The sequence below is a fragment of the Rhododendron vialii genome, chromosome 6a (genome assembly GCF_030253575.1).
Source record: "Rhododendron vialii isolate Sample 1 chromosome 6a, ASM3025357v1".
Taxonomy (NCBI): Eukaryota; Viridiplantae; Streptophyta; class Magnoliopsida; order Ericales; family Ericaceae; genus Rhododendron; species Rhododendron vialii.
Genome location: NC_080562.1, coordinates 38,457,855 through 38,476,907, shown reverse-complemented (window position 1 = coordinate 38,476,907; position 19,053 = coordinate 38,457,855). Strand labels below are relative to the sequence as shown.

Below are 19,053 nucleotides of genomic sequence, written 5' to 3'. Positions count from 1 at the left end.
TCCAATTCCTCCTACCAAGCTACTTTCCATAAAAGCTGGTCCACCGAAGGTTCAATTGCAGTCTAACTCCTGTACTTTTGAAGTTATCTAGTCAAAGTTCAAAAGTTGCAAAGATTTCACTTTGACTCCAGTAAACTAGATTCCATCATTTCTAGTTTCGATGGCTAATGGAACATCCCAAGCTGTTATTCCAAAGCTCACCAAAGACAATTATGATAATTGGTCCATCCAAATGAGAGCACTGCTGGGTGCTCAAGATGTTATGGAGATGGTAGAAGAAGGTTACAATGAACCCGCCTCAAAAGAAGCTGAAACAGCTTTAAAGGAGGAACAGAAGACTACACTTCGTGCCGAGCGAAAGAAGGATTGCAAAGCCAAGTCCATCATCTATCAAGGACTTGACGAAGCCACATTCGAGATCATCGCTTCCGCCAAAACTTCCAAAGAAATTTGGGAGAAGCTGCAGAAGACCTACAGAGGTGCTGACAAAGTAAAGAGGATTCGCCTTCAAACACTACGAGGTGAATTCGAGTCTTTACGAATGAAATCCTCAGAATCTATTTCTGAGTATTATGCTCGAATTATGGTGGTTTCAAATCAAATGAGGAGAAATGGCGAAACTCTCACCGACACGAGAGTTATAGAAAAGATCTTGCGATCTTTGGATCGCAAATTCGACTTCATCGTTGTTACATTAGAAGAACTTAAAGACATTTCAACCATGTCTATTGAAGAGCTCGTGGGTTTGCTGCAAGCCCACGAACAGAAGTTGCACAGAGACGATGATAGAGCCCCGGAACAAGCTCTACAAATGAAGTTATCCCTCAATGAAGGAAGGTACGAGCAAGGGGGGACATCTCAGAGGGGACGAGGCTATGGTTCCCATGGAAGAGGCTCTAGAAATTCAAATTCCAGAGGCAGAGGTGGCAGAGGATTCTCCAGAGGAGGGAATCAAAATCATGCTCCAAGAGGAGGTGGTCGAGGACAACAAAATTATGCTCCAAGAGGAGGTGGACGAGGACAACAAGGTCATAATCCACGAGGAGGAGGACAAGGCAGAAGAGGCAGTTACAACAATCGTTCGAACGTTGACAAAAGTAACGTTCAGTGTTATAATTGCGAAAAGTATGGCCACTATAGCAATGAGTGCCGGGGAAGATCAGCATCAGATCAAGTTGGCGAAATAGCCAACTATGCAGACAAGGAGCCATCAGGAGGAGATTCAATGAGTCTCATGGCACACAGCCCAATCGAGCAGGATCAAGGTACATGGTTTCTTGATTCTGGAGCCAGTAATCATATGACTGGCTCAAGGCAGCTTTTTACTGAACTTGATGAAAAGGTTCAGGGAGATATTTCTTTTGGTGACCTCTCTAAAGTACCAGTTCGAGGGAGAGGTGATATTATAATCAAAAGGAAGAATGGAGATCATGCATTCATCTCTAACGTCTACTATGTTCCAGACATGAAGACTAATATTCTTAGTCTTGGACAATTCCTTGAGAAAGGCTATCAAATTAGCCTGAAGGATATGCAGCTGACGATTGCGGATGCTCGAGGGAAGCTGATAACTCAAGTAATGATGGCAAAGAACAGGATGTTTCCGCTAACTGTTCTTCATGACACGCCAAAGTGCCTCAATACCATTATCAATGACAAAGATTGGATATGGCATCTCAGATATGGGCACCTCAACTTTGAAAGCTTGAAGCTGTTGGCGAATAGGAAGATGGTTAAGGGCTTACCTCATATTCAACGTCCAAATGAGGTATGCGAAAGCTGCATTCTTGGCAAACAACACCGCAATAACTTTGGAAAGCAAGTTGATTGGAAAGCATCTATGCCTCTCGAGCTAGTACACACAGATGTTTGTGGTCCATTAAAGCCAATCTAAAACTGTCAGAACAGATACTTCCTCACGTTTATCGACGACTATAGCAGAAAGACGTGGGTATACTTTCTGAAATTGAAGTCAGAAGTATTTGAACAGTTCAAAGAGTTCAAAGCTTTTGTTGAGAAAGGAAGCGGCTACCACATTAAGACATTGCGGTCAGACCAAGGAGGAGAGTACACTGGAGATCAATTTGAGGGATTCCTTAGGCAACAAGGAATCAGACACCAGTGCACACCTGCCTATACTCCTCAACTAAACGGTGTAGCTGAGAGGAAGAATCGCACCATTCTCAACATGGCTAGAAGCATGTTGAAAGATAAAGACATGCCCAAGAGATTTTGGGCCGAAGCAGTTCAGTGTGCAGTTTATCTACTGAACAGGTGTCCTACGAAGAATGTGCAGTCGAAGACACCACAAGAAGCATGGTCCACTCACAAGCCAGGTGTGGGTCATCTCAGAGTGTTTGGTTGTATTGCCTATGCTAAAGTTCTGGAGGCTAACAGAACCAAACTCGAAGACAAAGGAGTTAAGTGTATCCTTGTTGGATATGGTGACAGAACGATGGGATACAGGTTGTATAATCCCATCACTCAGAAAGTAATTTTCAGCAGAGATGTCATTTTCGAGGAAAATGAATCCTGGAGCTGGGGTCAAATAGAAGCTACCAAGAATATGGAGCTAACACTTGAAGATGAAGAACAGGTAAAAACCAGAGATGTACCTGGTAGACCAGAAGATCAACCAGCATCTTCCCGTGGTTTCTCTTCACCACAACAAAGTGAACCATCCTCACCAGTTGAACGAGAAATTTCAGACATGAGGCCCAGAGGAATTCGGAACTTGAATGATCTGTATCAGAATACAGATCAGATGGATGCAGATTTTACCATGTTCTGTCTGCAAATCAGTTGTGATCCAGTTAGTTTCGAGGAAGCTACCCAAGAAGGAAAATGGAGGAAGGCTATGGATGAAGAGATTCAGTCCATAGAGAAGAACAAGACTTGGGAGCTAACCTGCCTCCCAAAAGGTCACAAGGCAATTGGAGTAAAATGGATCTACAAAGCTAAGAAGAATGCTCAAGGAGAGGTTCAGAGATATAAGGCAAGACTTGTAGCGAAAGGCTACAAACAAAGAGAGGGCATAGACTATGGTGAAGTGTTTGCCCCTGTTGCCAGAATGGAAACGATTAGGCTAATGATCGCATTAGCTGCTCAGAAGAGATGGAAGATCTACCAGTTGGATGTCAAGACAGCATTCCTGAATGGATTTCTAGAAGAAGAAATCTATATTGAGCAGCCACTTGGATATGTGAAGAAAGGTCATGAAGACAAAGTGTACAAATTGACGAAGGCGCTATACGGGCTGAAGCAAGCGCCTCGTGCATGGAATACCAGAATTGATAAGTACTTCCAAGAGAATGGATTCGAGAAGTGCCCTTACGAACATGCACTCTATATGAAGAAGGAGACTGATGGAAGCCAGTTGTATGCATGCCTCTATGTTGATGACTTGATTTTTACAGGCAACAATCCAGCCATGTTTGAAGCATTCAAAAAGACGATGTTTCAAGAGTTCGAAATGACGGACATCGGACTTATGGCTCACTTCCTAGGCATTGAAGTGACGCAAAGTGACGAAGGAATTTTTATCTCCCAAAGCAGGTATGCCATGGAGATACTGAAGAAGTACGGGATGGAGACATGCAATCCTGTGACGACTCCAGTCGACAGTGGACTAGAACTGAAGAAAAGTGATACTGGGAATGTTGATCCAACCTATTTCAAAAGCTTGGTTGGAAGTCTGCGATATCTAACCTGTACTAGGCCAGACATACTCTATGGTGTTGGGCTAGTCAGTCGATACATGGAGACGCCAGATCAGTTACACTTGTTCGCAGCAAAGCGGATTCTCCGCTACATCAAAGGAACTCATAATGACGGACTATTCTATCAGTCAGGCAGTGACCTGAATCTTTCCGGCTATTCAGATAGCGATTGGGGAAGAGACTTGGATGAAAGGAAGAGCACAACAGGGTTTGTTTTCTTCATTGGAGATACTGCCTTCACTTGGACATCCAAGAAGCAAGCGATTGTGACATTGTCATCTTGTGAAGCTGAGTATGTTGCCGCTAACTCAGCTGTCTGTCATGCTATATGGTTAAGGAATGTGCTGAAGCACTTGGGCTTTCTGCAAAAATTGCCCACAGAGATCTATGTCGACAACCGCTCTGCAGTTGCGCTTGCAAAGAACCCAACTCATCATGAAAGAAGCAAGCACATCGATACCCGCTACCACTTCATCAGAGAGCATGTAAAAGCAAAGGAAGTGGAGTTAGTTTCTTGCAGGACATATGATCAAACAGCAGATATCTTTACGAAGCCCCTCAAACATGAAGCTTTCGTCAAAATGAAGACAATGCTTGGAATGAAGAATCTCTGAGAATCAAGCTTAAGGGGGGATGTTGAAATAAACAGTAAGCTTGATTGGGTTTGTGGATTTAATCTTAATTATTGGCAGCCTTTGTGGACTTTGTGGAATGGATGAGGCTCAGCCGAATTCGTGGAATTGGCAGCCCACGCTTGAAGACTTGGCTCAGCCGAATTCGTGGAATTGGCAGCCCACGCTTGAAGACTTGGAAGCCTCGCATGGCTATGAACAATTGTATGAGTTCCTCTATAAAATACAGGTTGTATTGAGAGAGAAAGTGTGAGTGGAGTAAGAGAATAAGAGAGTTACAGAGAGAGAAATTCCTCCTCTTTGTATGTTATTTTCAGATTGAATGAGTTCAATATATGTGAGTGTGTTTGTGCAATTCTCTTGTGAGTTTCATACATTATAAGTGTGTGATCAATACTCCTCCACCCAACATAAATTGCTCTCACTTTCAACCGCTACAACCACTACACCACCTCCTCCAGAGTCACTTAACATACACTACCGGTGTAACCTCTACCCCTCTCCAATGATCCCTTCACTGTCTACGAGATTTAAAAGTAGCGCACAAAAGTGAATATAAATAATCACACATTTTGCAACTAAACTATAAAAAACAGTTCCCAAAACGGAAAAAAAGAAAGGATGATATCAAACCATACAAAGTTACTGAGATAATTCACTCTTTTGTTCATTTCTTGTATTCTTTTTATCTTTTTGTCCTTCTATGTTTAGAAATTTCAAAAATGATTTTTTCCCGACTCCTTGAAGGTAAAAAATTGTATTAATGTGTAAATAAATTTGAATAAATAGTACTTGAGTTAGAAAGTAGATTCAACGAGCTTTATAATGGTTTTATCCACGTGTAAATTGGAGTTCGAAAGAGTCTGTGGCAAGCCGCAAAGTTTGGCCAACTTGCAGTTTGGAAGCTGCGCCCGGGGCAAGAGTCAATGCGCGCCTGACCTTATAACACAACAATTTTTGGCGCCCAAAGAGCATTGAACAGCGCCTGAGGCGCATAAGAGAATTCTTAGAAGCATATTACACGTAAATTTCCCTCATCCTACATACACTACGACCGTAACTAGTAACTACCCGATTAGATTTGAGATGAAAAGGGACAGCAGGGAAGAGTAGGATAGAAGCGTGATGGGTTTGAAATTACAAGGAAATAGGAAAGCACGGAATTTCCTAATGTGATGGGTGGGAAAATTTAGAGACAAATAGACAAGCGTGACCATTGTTTTAGCTGTATTGCAATCTGAACCCTTGAAAAAGAAGAAGTAACCAATCTTATACGTTAGTGTAGCACACCACAAAGCTCGGTCCTTAGACTTATGTAAATTTTCTAAAACAGTACTTCCTTATTGTTCTTTAAAAACCCTTTTTATCGATATATAGTTGGTCTTGATCCAATTTAAAATGAGAAAGTTGCGAGCGTTTTACCGAAATGAATTGCCTTTTGACCCACCAAGGGTAAAATGGTAACATATTCTTATGTATAAATTTGTTTCGATACAAACTACTTGGGATAGAAAGTAGATTGACCAAGCTTTCTAACAGTTTAAACCACATGCAAATCTGAATTCCGAAGCATCTGGGACAAGCCGTCAAAGTTTGGTCTGTTTAGCGCGCCCTAGGCGCATTTTGACTACCCTCACTTAACGTTTGTGCCTTTGGAACATTTCGTAACATAATAGATCATTGGAGAGGGGTAGGGCTACACTTGTAATGTTCGTTAGATGGCGGTGGTGGAGGTTGTGTAGTTGGCGGTAGTGGTAGAAAGGGAGGGCAATTTACGCATAATGTGCATCTAGTTATTCTCTTTTGCGCCACAGGCACAAGACAATGTGCAGCTTGCTTCTTTCCAAATTGACCAAAAAAGCGCGCTTCGACCAAAAAAGATATGGCAATTTACAGGTAATGTGCGTCTATGTATTCTCTTACGCGTCTCAAAGGAGTTCAATGTGCCTGGGCGCCGACATCGTTGAATTATGCGGCTCAATGCACATTATGCGTAAATTGCACTCACATTCTACTGCTACCACCACTATACCCTCTCCACCACTGTCACCGAACATACACTACCAGCGTAACCCTACCCGTCTCCATTAATCATTTTCACTATCTACGAGATTCAGAGCAGTGCGCAAAAAGTGAATCTAAAAACAAGAAGAGAGGATGATATCAAACCAAAGGTACTGAGATAATTCTCTCTTTCGTTCCTCTCTTGTCTTCTTTCTATCTTTTTGTCCTTCTATGATTATAATTTTCAAAAATGATTTTTTCCCGACTCCTTAAAGGTAAAGTCATTGTTCGCTTTAACGTGTAAATAAATTTGAATACAAAGTATTTGAGTTTGAAAGTAGATTCAACGAGCTTTATAATGGTTTTATTTACGTGTAAATCGGAGTTCGGAAATGTCTCTGGCAAGCCGCAAAGTTTGGCCAACTTTGCAGTTTGGAAGCTGCGCCCGGGGCGCGAGTCAATGCGCGCCTGGCCTTATAACACAACAATTTCTGGCGCCCAAGGAACATTGAACAGCGCCTGAGGCGCATAAGAGAATTCTTAGAAGCACATTACACGTAAATTTCCCTCATCGTAAAGTAGGATGGAAGCATGATGGGTTACAAATTACAAGGAAATAGGAAAGCACGGAATTTCCTAATGTAATGGGTGGGAAAATTTAGACACAGACAGACAAGCGTGACCATTGTTTTAGCAGTATCGCAATCTGAACCCTTGAAAAAGAAGAAGTAACCAATCTTATCAGTTAGTGTAGCACACCACAAAGCTCGGCCCTTAGACTTATGTAAATTTTCTAAAACAGTACTTCCTTATTGTTCTTTAAAAACCCTTTTTATCGGTATATAGTTGGTTTTGATCCAATTTAAAATTAGAAAGTTGCGAGCGTTTTACCGAAATGAATTGCCTTTTGACCCACTAAGGGTAAAATGGTCACATATTCTTATGTATAAATTAGTTTCGATAAAAACTACTTGGGATAGAAAGTAGATTGACCAAGCTTTCTAACAGTTTAAACCACACCCAAATCTGAATTCCGAAGCATCTGGGACAAGCCGTCAAAGTTTGGTCTGTTTAGCGCGACCTAGGCGCATTCCCTTGCGCCCCGGGCGCATCCGTAACACTAAAAAACATGCTAAACTTTGTGGGCTCAACACAGACACACCCGGAATCCGATTCGAGCGTGGTTTGAACCGTTGGAAAGCTTGTTAAATCTTCTTTCTTACCGAAGTTGTTTTGATCGGAAATCATTTGTAGATCAAAGGAAATTACTAGTTTACCTTTAGTGGGTCGAAAACCAAATTAGTTCGGTAAAAAGCTCGAACCACAGTAATTTTAAATCGGATCAAGACCACTTATGAATGGATAGATAGGGTTTTCAAACTACTAAAATATGATGAAAAGGAAAAATAGAATTAAAGAAGTATAATTTTATGGAAAGTTAGTTAAAAGAAGACCGATTCAAAGATCATCGGACCATGAAAGCTAAACACGTTTGCGCTCTCTACACATTTCAAGTCCCATTACGAACACACATTCCTAAGTCTAGGATATTCCTTCATTCTGTAAGAGTCAAAATAAATCTTATAGGGCTTTCTAAAATCATTTCAACATCAAAATTCGACTTAAGCAATGCTTGTACGTTTACAAAGCAAAATTCTATTGTCTACACCACAACACAATTAATCGACCACTACGACTACAACACCACTACCACCACCGCGCGCCATTTGACTACCCTCACTTAACGTTTCTGCCTTTGGAACATTTCGTAACATAATAGATCATTGGAGAGGGGTAGGGTTGCACTCGTAATGTTCGTTAGATGGCGGTGGTGGAGGTGGTGTAGTTGGCGGTAGTGGTAGAAAGCGAGGGCAATTTACGCATAATGTGCATCTAGTTATTCTCTTTTGCTCCTCAAGCACAAGACAATGCGCCCAGGTGCCATAAATTGTTTAGTTTTGCTGCTCAGGCACATTATGTCACGGCCCAGGCACAACTTTCAAATTGCGAAGTAGGCCAATTGCAACTTCGCAGCTTGCCATTGAAATTGCCGAACTCTAATTTCAACGTGGTTAGAACCATTGAAAACAAAATGTTGAGTCTATTTTCTCACTTAAGTTATTATGATTCAAAATTATTTACACATTAAAGTATACAATGATCTTTCCTCTGAGGAGTCAAAAAAAAAATCATTTTTTGTAAGGAGCAAACGAGGGAAATATCTCAGTACCTTTTAATTGTTTCATCTTATCCTTTTTCTTTTCGTTTTCCATCTTGTGAACGCTTATTTAGTTTAGTTAAGGTAACTTTTTGTGCACTGCTCTAAATCTCATAGTAGAAAGATGAGGACAATTTATGCGTATTGTCCATCTAATTATTCTCTTATGCCCCTTAGGCGCATTATGTCGCGCCTTGGGTGTAGCTTCCATTCTGCAAACTAGGCCAAACTTCCGATGCCACAGAAATTCTCGAACTCCGTTTTGTACGTGGTTAGGGAGGGCCCGTATGTTGTTCTCACCTCTTTCCAATGACGCTCCTATCTAGTTGCCGTCTCTCCCCATTGGTTTCTTCCATGGCTGATCCCGATCTTGTGCTTAACAGCAAGGGGTAGGGGCTGTGGGTGGTGGCGTCGTCTGGGCGTTTGGTTTTCCGGCCGGTTCTTATCTTTGGGGAACTGGTTTGTGCTTAACGGCGAGAGCTCCTCGCGGCCTCTGGTTTCCTTCTCTCTTGCCTATTCGGCCTGGTCTCCGTCCATTGGTCGCTCTGGGGTTTTTTGGTGGTGGGGCGAGTGTGCATCGCCTGGTGGCTACTGATGGAATGGGCGGTGTGTTTGGGCATTTGGTTGGCGGAGTTGGGTGCGGAGGTGCCCGGGTTTTGGTTTCCCAAGGGTTTTTGTAGGCGGCGACAGCAGTGGTGGATCTGGGGTTGGACCCGTGGATTTGGGGTTTTTTTTCCTGTTTTTTTTCTTTGTTCCAGGTTTTGGTGGTTGGCGGTTGTGGCGGCGGGTGGTGGCGGTGTTTGGTGCCGGCGGTGCCGTTTCTGCCATTTCTACTCTGTCCTGTGGCTATTCATTTTGCTCTGGTATGTTTGGATGGTGGGTGCGAGCGTGCATAGCCGTTTTCGATTTTGGCGGCTACTGATGGAGGTTGGGCTGTGTTTGTGGGCGTTTTGGTCAGCGGAAGTTGGGTGTTGGAGCTGTGGTAGCAGCAGCGGTGGTCCGATGGAGGTGGGTGGATAGGTTGTAGGGTTTGCTGTTTGGTTTTGGGTGTTTGGGATGTTTGCTGTTCGGATTGGGTGGGTTTGGGCTTTTTGCCCATTTGGTGGTTGGGTTTTGGCCCTTTAGGTGTTTGAGCTTTGGCCCTTTAGGTGTCTGTTGGCTTCTCACCAATAGGTTTTGGGTTTTTTAGGGTTTATTCTCCTGGTTTGGTCTCAGCCTGTTGGGCCTATATCAATTTCCTCCGTGTGGTTAGGAGAAGAGGGTCTTGGATGGCCAGGCTGGTATACCCAAGCTCCTATATCTCTGTAGTTCGTGTTATGAATTAATGAAATTCATTTTTGCTGATTAAAAAAATTAGTGCTGAGATGACGATGATGGAGGTGATAAGGGTGTGGAGGTGGTAAGGGTTTGGTGGTGGTAGAGTAGTGATTGTTGGTGGTGGCAGTGATAAGAGGGTGGTGGTTGACGGGTTAAAATTGTGGTCGTTGTACATGGGTTAAAAGTGTGGTCTCGTGGGTGTTGTTGCAGGAGTGTTTTTTTTTTTTTGCGTCATAGGCGCCTTATTTTTGCTCCCCGCTTGGATCTGGGAATCACTCATCAAATGCGCGTAAGGCGCGATCACGGTGCGCCCCGAGCGCATCAGTGTGTTTTTAATGCGCCTAGGCGGCTACTCTCTAAGCGCGATTATTGGGATATCATTTTTCATGGGCATTTATCATTTTCTTGAGACTTCTAGGCTCCGTTTATTTTGATGTAAAATATTTTACAATGTAAATGTTTACCATGTAAAATGGTTTTTTCAAAAAATAAACTTCAAACTGTTATTTTTCGGTGTTTGGTTGGCACTTGAAAAATATTTTCAAAAATCGACAAAATAGTGTAGAGATAGAGGGAGGAGCTTAAATGGTAGAGAAATTTGAGAATGTTGGAATTGAACGTGGGTCAGGATTGACGATTGAAGAAACTGAGCAGTGAGAATTGCAGTAGAATTTAGGCAAATGGTTCATTTCGAAAAATATATTACGGAAGATTTAAGGGTAAGTCATTTTCATCCAATTAATGTAAAATGTTTTACATTTAAAATGTTTTCTTATTTTTACACAATCAAATACCAGAAAATAAGTAAAACATTTTATATCCAAACAAATGAAGCCAAGGCTCCAAAATAACGTCTAAACAACCACTATCGCTTGGAAACTATTTCTCGTGCCCGGGGAGCAATAAACTGCGCCTGAGACATATCACTGACCACTTGAATGCGCAAGAATCGCCCTTATTTTTATACCTAAAATACACCTAAGATCATTTACAGATCTCCACCATTTATCTAGATTTCTCGTGTTATGCATTGAAAATATATGAAAAATCTCGAGACATTGCCATCCCTTCCTCCCTCCCGCCCCAACCATGCCTCCTCTCATATTCCCCTCTCATCTTCCTCCTTCACCACCACCACCACCACCACTAACTCCACCTAATCACAGGGACTAATATTTGATCTCGTGATTCTAGTTTTTTGTGGTTCACAACCACTATTACTACATAACTACCACCAGCACTTCACCACTACACTATCACCACATTGCAAGGAGAAGAGATTCCAGGAGTTCCATCCATGAAGATTTCATCGAAAACTTTGGATCTCTCTACAAGCATGAGCGGCTAATCTTCCTCCTTACGCTTTAGACCAAATCCTGGCAACTTACTTTGGTTTTCGTAATTTGTACTATAAGAATTATTGAATGATTTAACTATTTTTTGATGTTTTGGGCTTTTGATAATCATCAAATGCATGGTTATTTTTTCTTATCTAGCATATGTGATTGGTTTTAGTGACATCAAAAACATAGTTGTACAATAATTCCATTTGTGATTGCAATGGAAAAGTAAAATAGACTATGCTTAAAAAAGAGGTATTGTGCTTTGATTACATATCCAAGGGTGTAACAACCCATGTCAGGTAACCTGCTAACTTTAACCTAATTACGTGGCTTAAAAAGTTAATCTCAAATTATACAGTAACTATTTGGTTTTCCTTATATATTATATCCATTTCAATTCTCCCACCGATGTGGGACAACCAAATAAAATTGGGATATCACGAAGAGGTATTGTGCTTTGATTATATCCTCTTTAACAAGGGCTATGTCGATTTTTCAAGTCCATCAAATTATTTGGCACACTGCGCACTAAGGCTTGTGGCCATGGTGTGTCATTGTTGAGTTGAATCATCAAATCGAAGACTAGTGCAATACCATTGTTGACTCATCCTGATAAGTGCCTCATGGATAGAGAATTGTTTGAGCAATTAATAGTGCAACTGACCACATTCGGTGCTCGGATTTTAAGTATCATGTAATATGTCCTCGGTGCGTTGGTGGAATATATGAGAAGTGCGGTGTACTTAATAAGAGCAAAAGTGTACACTTGTAGTTAATCCAATGTTTCAATGTCTATTACAACCAAATGTACACGTTGGTGCAATATATGATAAGTGCAATATTGTGTTGTGTCTCTTTTTAATGTTTCGATGTCTATTGCTAACTGTAATATCTCAAGTGGTTCTCGTGATTGAAGGTTCCCAAGTCAATTGCACAAATTTTGACGTTATTTTGGAGCCTTAGAAGTCTCAAGAAATGATGAACGCACATGAAAAATGATCAAATTAGAGATCCAACTAAGCACGCTTGGAGAGCAGCCTATTTGCGCCTAGGTGCATTAAGACAGTTAAAAACACATCTATGCGCCCGGGGCGCACCACGATCGAGCCTGATGCGCATTTGATGATTGATTCCAAGTTGCCTGTGACGCAAAAAGTACTCCTGCAACAACACCCACACTTTTAACCCGTCTACAACGATCAACCACAATTTTAACCCGTCTACCATCACCCTCTTATCACTGCCACCACCAACAATCACTACTCTACCACCACCACCACACCCTACCACCTCTGGGAGCATCTTCCAAAAAACTGCAAAGTAAGCCAAACTTCACGAGGTTGCCACGGACACTCCCAAAGTTCGAGTTGTGCATCGTAAGAACCATTGAAAATATTGCTGAGTCTAATTTTGAACTTAAGAAGTTTGGATTTAAAAATGTTACACCTTATGGGAAATTTTATGTGTACGTACAGAAAATCCAAAGTAGTTCCCCCCTGACTCAGGCCCAAATCACGAAACACACCCCCAAAGTCATGAAAATCATTAAAATAACATTCCACTGATTTGGCTAAAATGGTTTTTGCGACTTGATCAGTTGGCTTGTTTGTATTTCGAAGAGATTGCTATTCCGGTTGCACCAAATACGCTAACAAGCGAAGAGAAAGATGAGAAGGATGGTATCTGTAAATGTGAAGCTTGTGGGGCACTTGTGCAGAACATTGCAGGTGTCTTCCTTAGTAGGAGCACATCAAACGCAGTAGTCGGAAGGACTAATATGCCTAGGAAATAGATTATCATGCATGGGGAGGCAGCGTTGTGCCAAAAGCCAGAAGAAATGTTGAATGCGAGGGTTTCATGGAAGTTTCCAGACCCATGTTCAATTTGGATAGGGTTCGGTATGAGTGGCGCATCTTAGAATGTTGTAGGAAAAATTATAGTTGTCAAAAACGCGCCTAGGCACAAGGCGAGGTAACGCGCGCCTTGCCGCCTAGCTTGTATCAACCCAGCTGAGGCGACTTGAACAAGGCGCAAAAAAGCACTCTTCTTTCAAAATTAACCAAAAAGGGCGCTTCGACCAAAAAAGATAGGGCAATTTACGGGTTATGTGCATCTATGTATTCTCTTACGAGCAGTTCAATGCACCACATTATGCGTAAATTGCCCTCACTTTCTACCGCTACCACCACTATACCCTCTCCACCACTGTCACCTAATTAACATACACTACTAGCGTAACCCTACCCCTCTCGATCCAATGATCATTTTCACTATCTACGAGATTTAGAGCCGTGCACAAAAAGTGAATCTTAAAAAAAAGAGAGAGGATTATATCAAACCAAAGGTACTAAGATAATTCTCTCTTTTGTTCCTTTTCTTGTCTTCTTTCTTTCTTTTTGTCCTTCTATGCTTATAATTTTCAAAAATGATTTTTTCCCGACTTCTTAAAGGTAAAATCATTGTTTGCTTTAACGTGCATGTAAATAAATTTGAATCAAAAGTACTTGAGTTAGAAAGTAGATTTAACGAGCTTTTTATTAATTGGTTCTATCCGCGTGCAAATCAAAGTACAGAAGTGTCTGTGGCAAACCGAGAAGTTTGGATACTGCGCTCAGGGTGCGACTCAATGCGCCTGAGCCTAATAACCCAACTATTCTGGCGCCCGAGGCGCATTGAACTGCACCTGAGGTGCATAAGAGAATACTTAGGTGCACATTACACATAAATTGCCTGTCATCTTTCTTTTTCTTTTTTTCCTACCCTACCATCACTGTTACGTACCATAATTGCACAACCTCCACCACCATCACCCCACATTGAACACTTGAGCAAAGAAGAAATACCTCAAAATTAGTAATTTGATTACCAAATCAAACGTAGAACGTGTTTTAGACTTAGTGGCTTCGACGATTTTTGTAATTGTCCTGTTTCTACCCAATCTTCATGAACTAAATGCAAATATTTGTATGGTTAGATTCTGCCATCTTTTAGTACTTTAAAAATACTATTTATGTGTATATAATGGGTCTTGATCCGATTTAAAATGAGAAACATACACACATTTTACCGGAATGGATCATATTTTGACCCATCAAGGGTAAAATGGTCACTTCATTTGATGTACAAATGATTTTTTTATCCAAACTACTTGGGATAGAAAGTAAATTGGACAAGCTTTCTAACGATTCAAACCACATGCAAATTGGAGTTCGGGGGTGTTTGAGGCAAATCAACAAAGTTTGAGCAAACATTAATGCGTCCCAGGCTCAACACTTCGCGCCCAGGCGCATTGCAATGCATCCTGGGCGCATTCTGAACATTGCAATTTACAGACTTGTCCTAGACACTCCTGAACTCCAATTTGGTTGTGGATTGAACCATTAGAAAGTTTGTCCAATCTACTTTCCTACCGAATTGGTTTAGATGAAAATTAATTTGTACATCAAAATATATGACCATTTTACCCTCAAATGGTCGGAAAACAAATTCTTTCAATAAAACGCTTGTATCGCTTTCATTTTAAATCGGATTAAGACCAATTATATAACGATAAGTAAGGTTTTCATTGTATTAAAGTTGATGGAAACAATCAATTAAAACAATAAAATTTCATTTATGAAAAGTAGGTCGAAGGGAGACTGATTCAAAGATCGTTAGAGCGAAAAAGGCTAAAGTACGTTTTCGCGCCCATTTACACATTCTAAGTTCCATTCGATGGGCACATCCCTAGTTATAGGGTACTCGTTCATTCTGTAAGAGTATCCACAAGGTTCATTGGGCTCTACACATTTCATTAAATAATTAGAAACCGTTTCATAATCAAGATTCACCCAAGGCGAGACTTGTGGTGAGGGTGAGATATAACAAGAGGGCCGGAGTCGATCTTGAAGGGGTGCTTCTTTGGGGAGTTTTTTTTGTAATGTTTTTTTTTTCCTAAGGAAAAGGATTTTATTAATCTCCGAATTGAAAAATTACAAAGACCAACAAAAACGGTCAAAGACCAACAAAAACCCAAAAACAAACCCACTGCCAACTAGAACCCTACACCTGAAATCTGAGATGCCGCATACTCCTCGCAAACCAACCATCCCTCACCACCCAAAGACTCCACCGAGCACCTCGAAACAAAACCGAAACACCATCACCAACCAGGAGCATAAGGATTAAAACTCTAGAGATAGGAATGCACCCTCATCCAAATCTGCAGATTCTCCATCCTCCAAAACATCAAAATCACCATTCTCCTCTTCGGCAAAATTCTCAAGCTAGATTTCAACATATTTCTTCAAATTCAACTCGTCCCCTCCATGATATTTTGCTCCCAGCAAAGTACCCATATCCATCATCTTACGGGCTCTTTGAAGTAAAATGGAGTTCCTATTGTTAATGTCAAAGGAGGACAAAGAAGAAGAATACGATACCTCCTTGCCTTTCTTTTTAAACTTGACTGCCTTTAATCCAAACTCCGACAACAGATTCTTCTTCCTAATCTTCCTATTTGATCTCTTTAACCTCCTTTCTAATTTTTGAATAGCTCCTTGTAGTGATTTCTCCCCTTTCTTGCAAGACCTGTCGCCCCTCTTCTTAACAATAGGATTCGAATTCTGCATCTGAGAGCAAGGGGTGGTGAAGCTCGCATCCGGCCTTGACTTCTCCACAATGAGAGTCGGTTGAGCGTGCTCCTCATGACCTTCTGCCTTAGAACTTTTAGAACAGAAATTAGTCTTATCATTACCCTCAATTACAGGACAAGTTTCTCCAACAATAGATTCAAGAGCACCAAGATCTCCCGAAGAGCCCAAAGGATCCGAGCCAAGAACAAACCCCTTTTCTAGAGCTCCATCAGCCTCCATTTGTAGAGCAGTTGGATCGGATTCCCTACCAAAGCCTTCCTCATGAACATCGTGAATGTCAAAATCGAGCGACTCATCATCCCCAGGATCTAACTCAACTACGGCCTCTTTTACGTCTTTATCATTCCCTTTCTTGATCTTAATCGAAGTGAACACACGCTTTTCCCAAGAAGTTTCTACCAAGGGATCTTCAATTACTTTGACCGGAGAGGTCACACTATTGATCTTAATCTGCACAACCTCATTAATGCAATCAAGACAAACCATTATGATAAACATACGCCCTTTATCAAAAGCAATGGATTTCTCCATTAACTCATCAAGCTTAATAACATCACCCCAAAGCTTTCCAATATCAATAAAGGTCATTAAGAGGAACACCATAACAAGAGATCCAAACACACCTTGAAGGAGGGATCTTTTGATTATCCCATGCTTGAATAACAGAGAACCACTTTGATAACACCTTTGTTTCGTCCTTGAGAAAATCGTTCAAAGATTCGAGAGAATCGAAAGAAATTAACATTGAGCCCACCCATATGACGAATCTGAGCATCCCGGATACCATTACTAATGAAAAGCTCTTGGAGCATATTCACATAACAGAAATTGATCAGTTTACCCACTGCGCTCTTTTGCAACCAACCCAATCCCACTTCCTTAGCTTCCACCAATTTAAGCATACCATTAGAGCCCCCTTTAAGAATATCAGCATAGGAAGAACTATTAGAAGCTCTTTGTTTGCTCTGAGAATCAATGGGTTTAAGCTGCCAACTGTGAAGAGAAGGGGCCAAAATATTATTCTTGACCCCATCAAAATTCTTCCGAGAGGCAATAGGATTATCTTTCGAGTACTTCGCAAATTGCACGACAATAGTATAATTTCTAATCACAACTCCATTGAGGTCGCATTAATAGACTCCTCCCTTCTCTTAAATCTAACGAATCCGAACTTAGTATTGAAACAATAGCTTCTCTTACTCGGCATGTAGACATTCGCCACACACCCAAATGGAGTGAAGAGTTGGCGAATTAGCCACCCAACATTGATGGATTTGGGGAGATTATCGACATACACGGTAAATAAACCAGCCATCTTTGATCCCAGAAAGATTAGAAACACAGCCGATAGCACCCAAAAAACAGCCGAATAGGAAACAGAACAAGCAACAGAAAACTCACAGCTTAAACACAGAGAAACCCATAGAAAACCAAGAAGACTGCAGCAGATCCAGGGCCGAAAACAGCTAATGTTATTGCGTATGATCCAATAATAATTAAGTTTCTCTCAATTCGTATGTGAGTGTTTGGTTTTGATCCTCGACGAGCTACACGAGTCCGCTTAACGAGCTTTAGTACAAGTTTGTTTTGGTAAGTTGCTTTCCATTAAGAAAAAAACAAACCAAAAAACATGGACCAAGGTGATATTTGATACCCTTGAGAGTCCAACACAAAAAGCTGCCATGTACAAGACAAGACACCAAACCAAATCAGAAAGAAGAAAGGAATTACAGGGCTAAAAAGCAGAACAAAGGGAACTCAAGAGGTAGCAAAGACTTGCTGAAGCTAGAACCAACTCAATCACATTCCAAGCTATACAGAGCTGCTTATTGAACTCATTATTGGTCTGTCTTCTCCAAGAGGAGATAGAGGATTTGATGTCAACAAGGATTCTGTAGGTTAGGCTCTCTATGTATGTCCAGATACTTTCCCTAGAAAATTATTTGTTCCTCACCCCCTATGTGGTAACAGTTGCGCGCTGAAAGAGAGAACTTGAGATAGTGTTTAGCCATGGTCGAACACCTAGCCGGGCTTGTCATCCGAGAAATGATATTCTCCAGAATCATAGGAGAGAATCCCAAACCATTTCTCAATAATAGTTAATTTCACACAGCTTTAGATCACTCGGTTTTCTGTAATTCAGAGAATCCAATTCTTTCAACGGTAATAAGAAGATGAGATATGGAAAATAAATTTTAATTATTAATAATGGGTATGTCATATGTGTACCATTGGATGATAAAATTGTAGAATTGTGAATAGTTCACCTACCTAATTCAAACCCGCGCTCACTACTCGCACTTTAAATAAATCAAATTTTCTTGCCCTTTTCCCTCTCCATTCATAAATCCCTCCACAAATATGTAGTCTAAAAAACATTGGATTGGTACAATATGCGCAAACTATAGCGCACTCATTATCAAAATATCTTGATCACCATGTTTTAGGGGACGGGAGAAAAAAGAGAGTAGGAAAACGTTCATACGTTCAACCTTGACCCCTAATAAAGGATGGGAAACCAACTATCTACAGGGCTAATTTAGAGGGTTCAAACAACCGAGTCAAACTGAGCACAAACAAAGCAGAATGTGCAAAAGCAGCAAAACCCAATTTGTTACTTTGGGGTTTGTTTCCCACATGGACTAAGCAAAAAAAAAAAATGAGGAGAGAAAATGCGACTATAAAATAAGTAGCCAAAGAGAAGAAAACACATACCTTTCTCGGCCTTCTGGCTTAGATCAAGTGTAGTATTTGTTCTTATTAGTTTAATATCTGATATGTGGGTCATCGGCTCACTCTTTCTTAAATTAATTTTATGAGGGGGAAGGCCCACTATAGTAGCTTGCTACTAGCTCGGACCTCTCATGCATTGCCTTGGTGTTGCACTATTGCCTTGGCCTAGCGCACTCCACCCAAACCAAGTCCAAAGGTTTCTGCTACTTCGTGTCTAGAACCAAATTAGTTGGCTTGACATCTGCAGATACGTGTAATTGAGAAGTAGTATTTTGTCTCACAGTATTTTGGCTTGACTCTTAGTTTTCTAGTTGTGAACTTTGTTGTTTTCGTAACTTGGTTTTGGTTTTTCAATGAATTTAACTTAAGCAAAAAAAAAATACAAACCAACTCCAAATACGAAGAACTCTCGGTCAGTTCATTTTGTGAGTAGTTTTCTTGTAGTTCTTTGAT

The 19,053-nt window shown here is 41.0% G+C and overlaps 1 non-coding gene across 1 annotated transcript; it reads left to right on the top strand.

Annotated features, from left to right (window-relative positions):
• Nucleotides 1–18,578: 18,578 nt before the first annotated feature.
• LOC131331691 (U2 spliceosomal RNA) lies at nucleotides 18,579–18,779 on the top strand. The gene has a single exon (XR_009201491.1). It is a non-coding gene; the product is annotated as a U2 spliceosomal RNA (small nuclear RNA).
• Nucleotides 18,780–19,053: the final 274 nt, after the last annotated feature.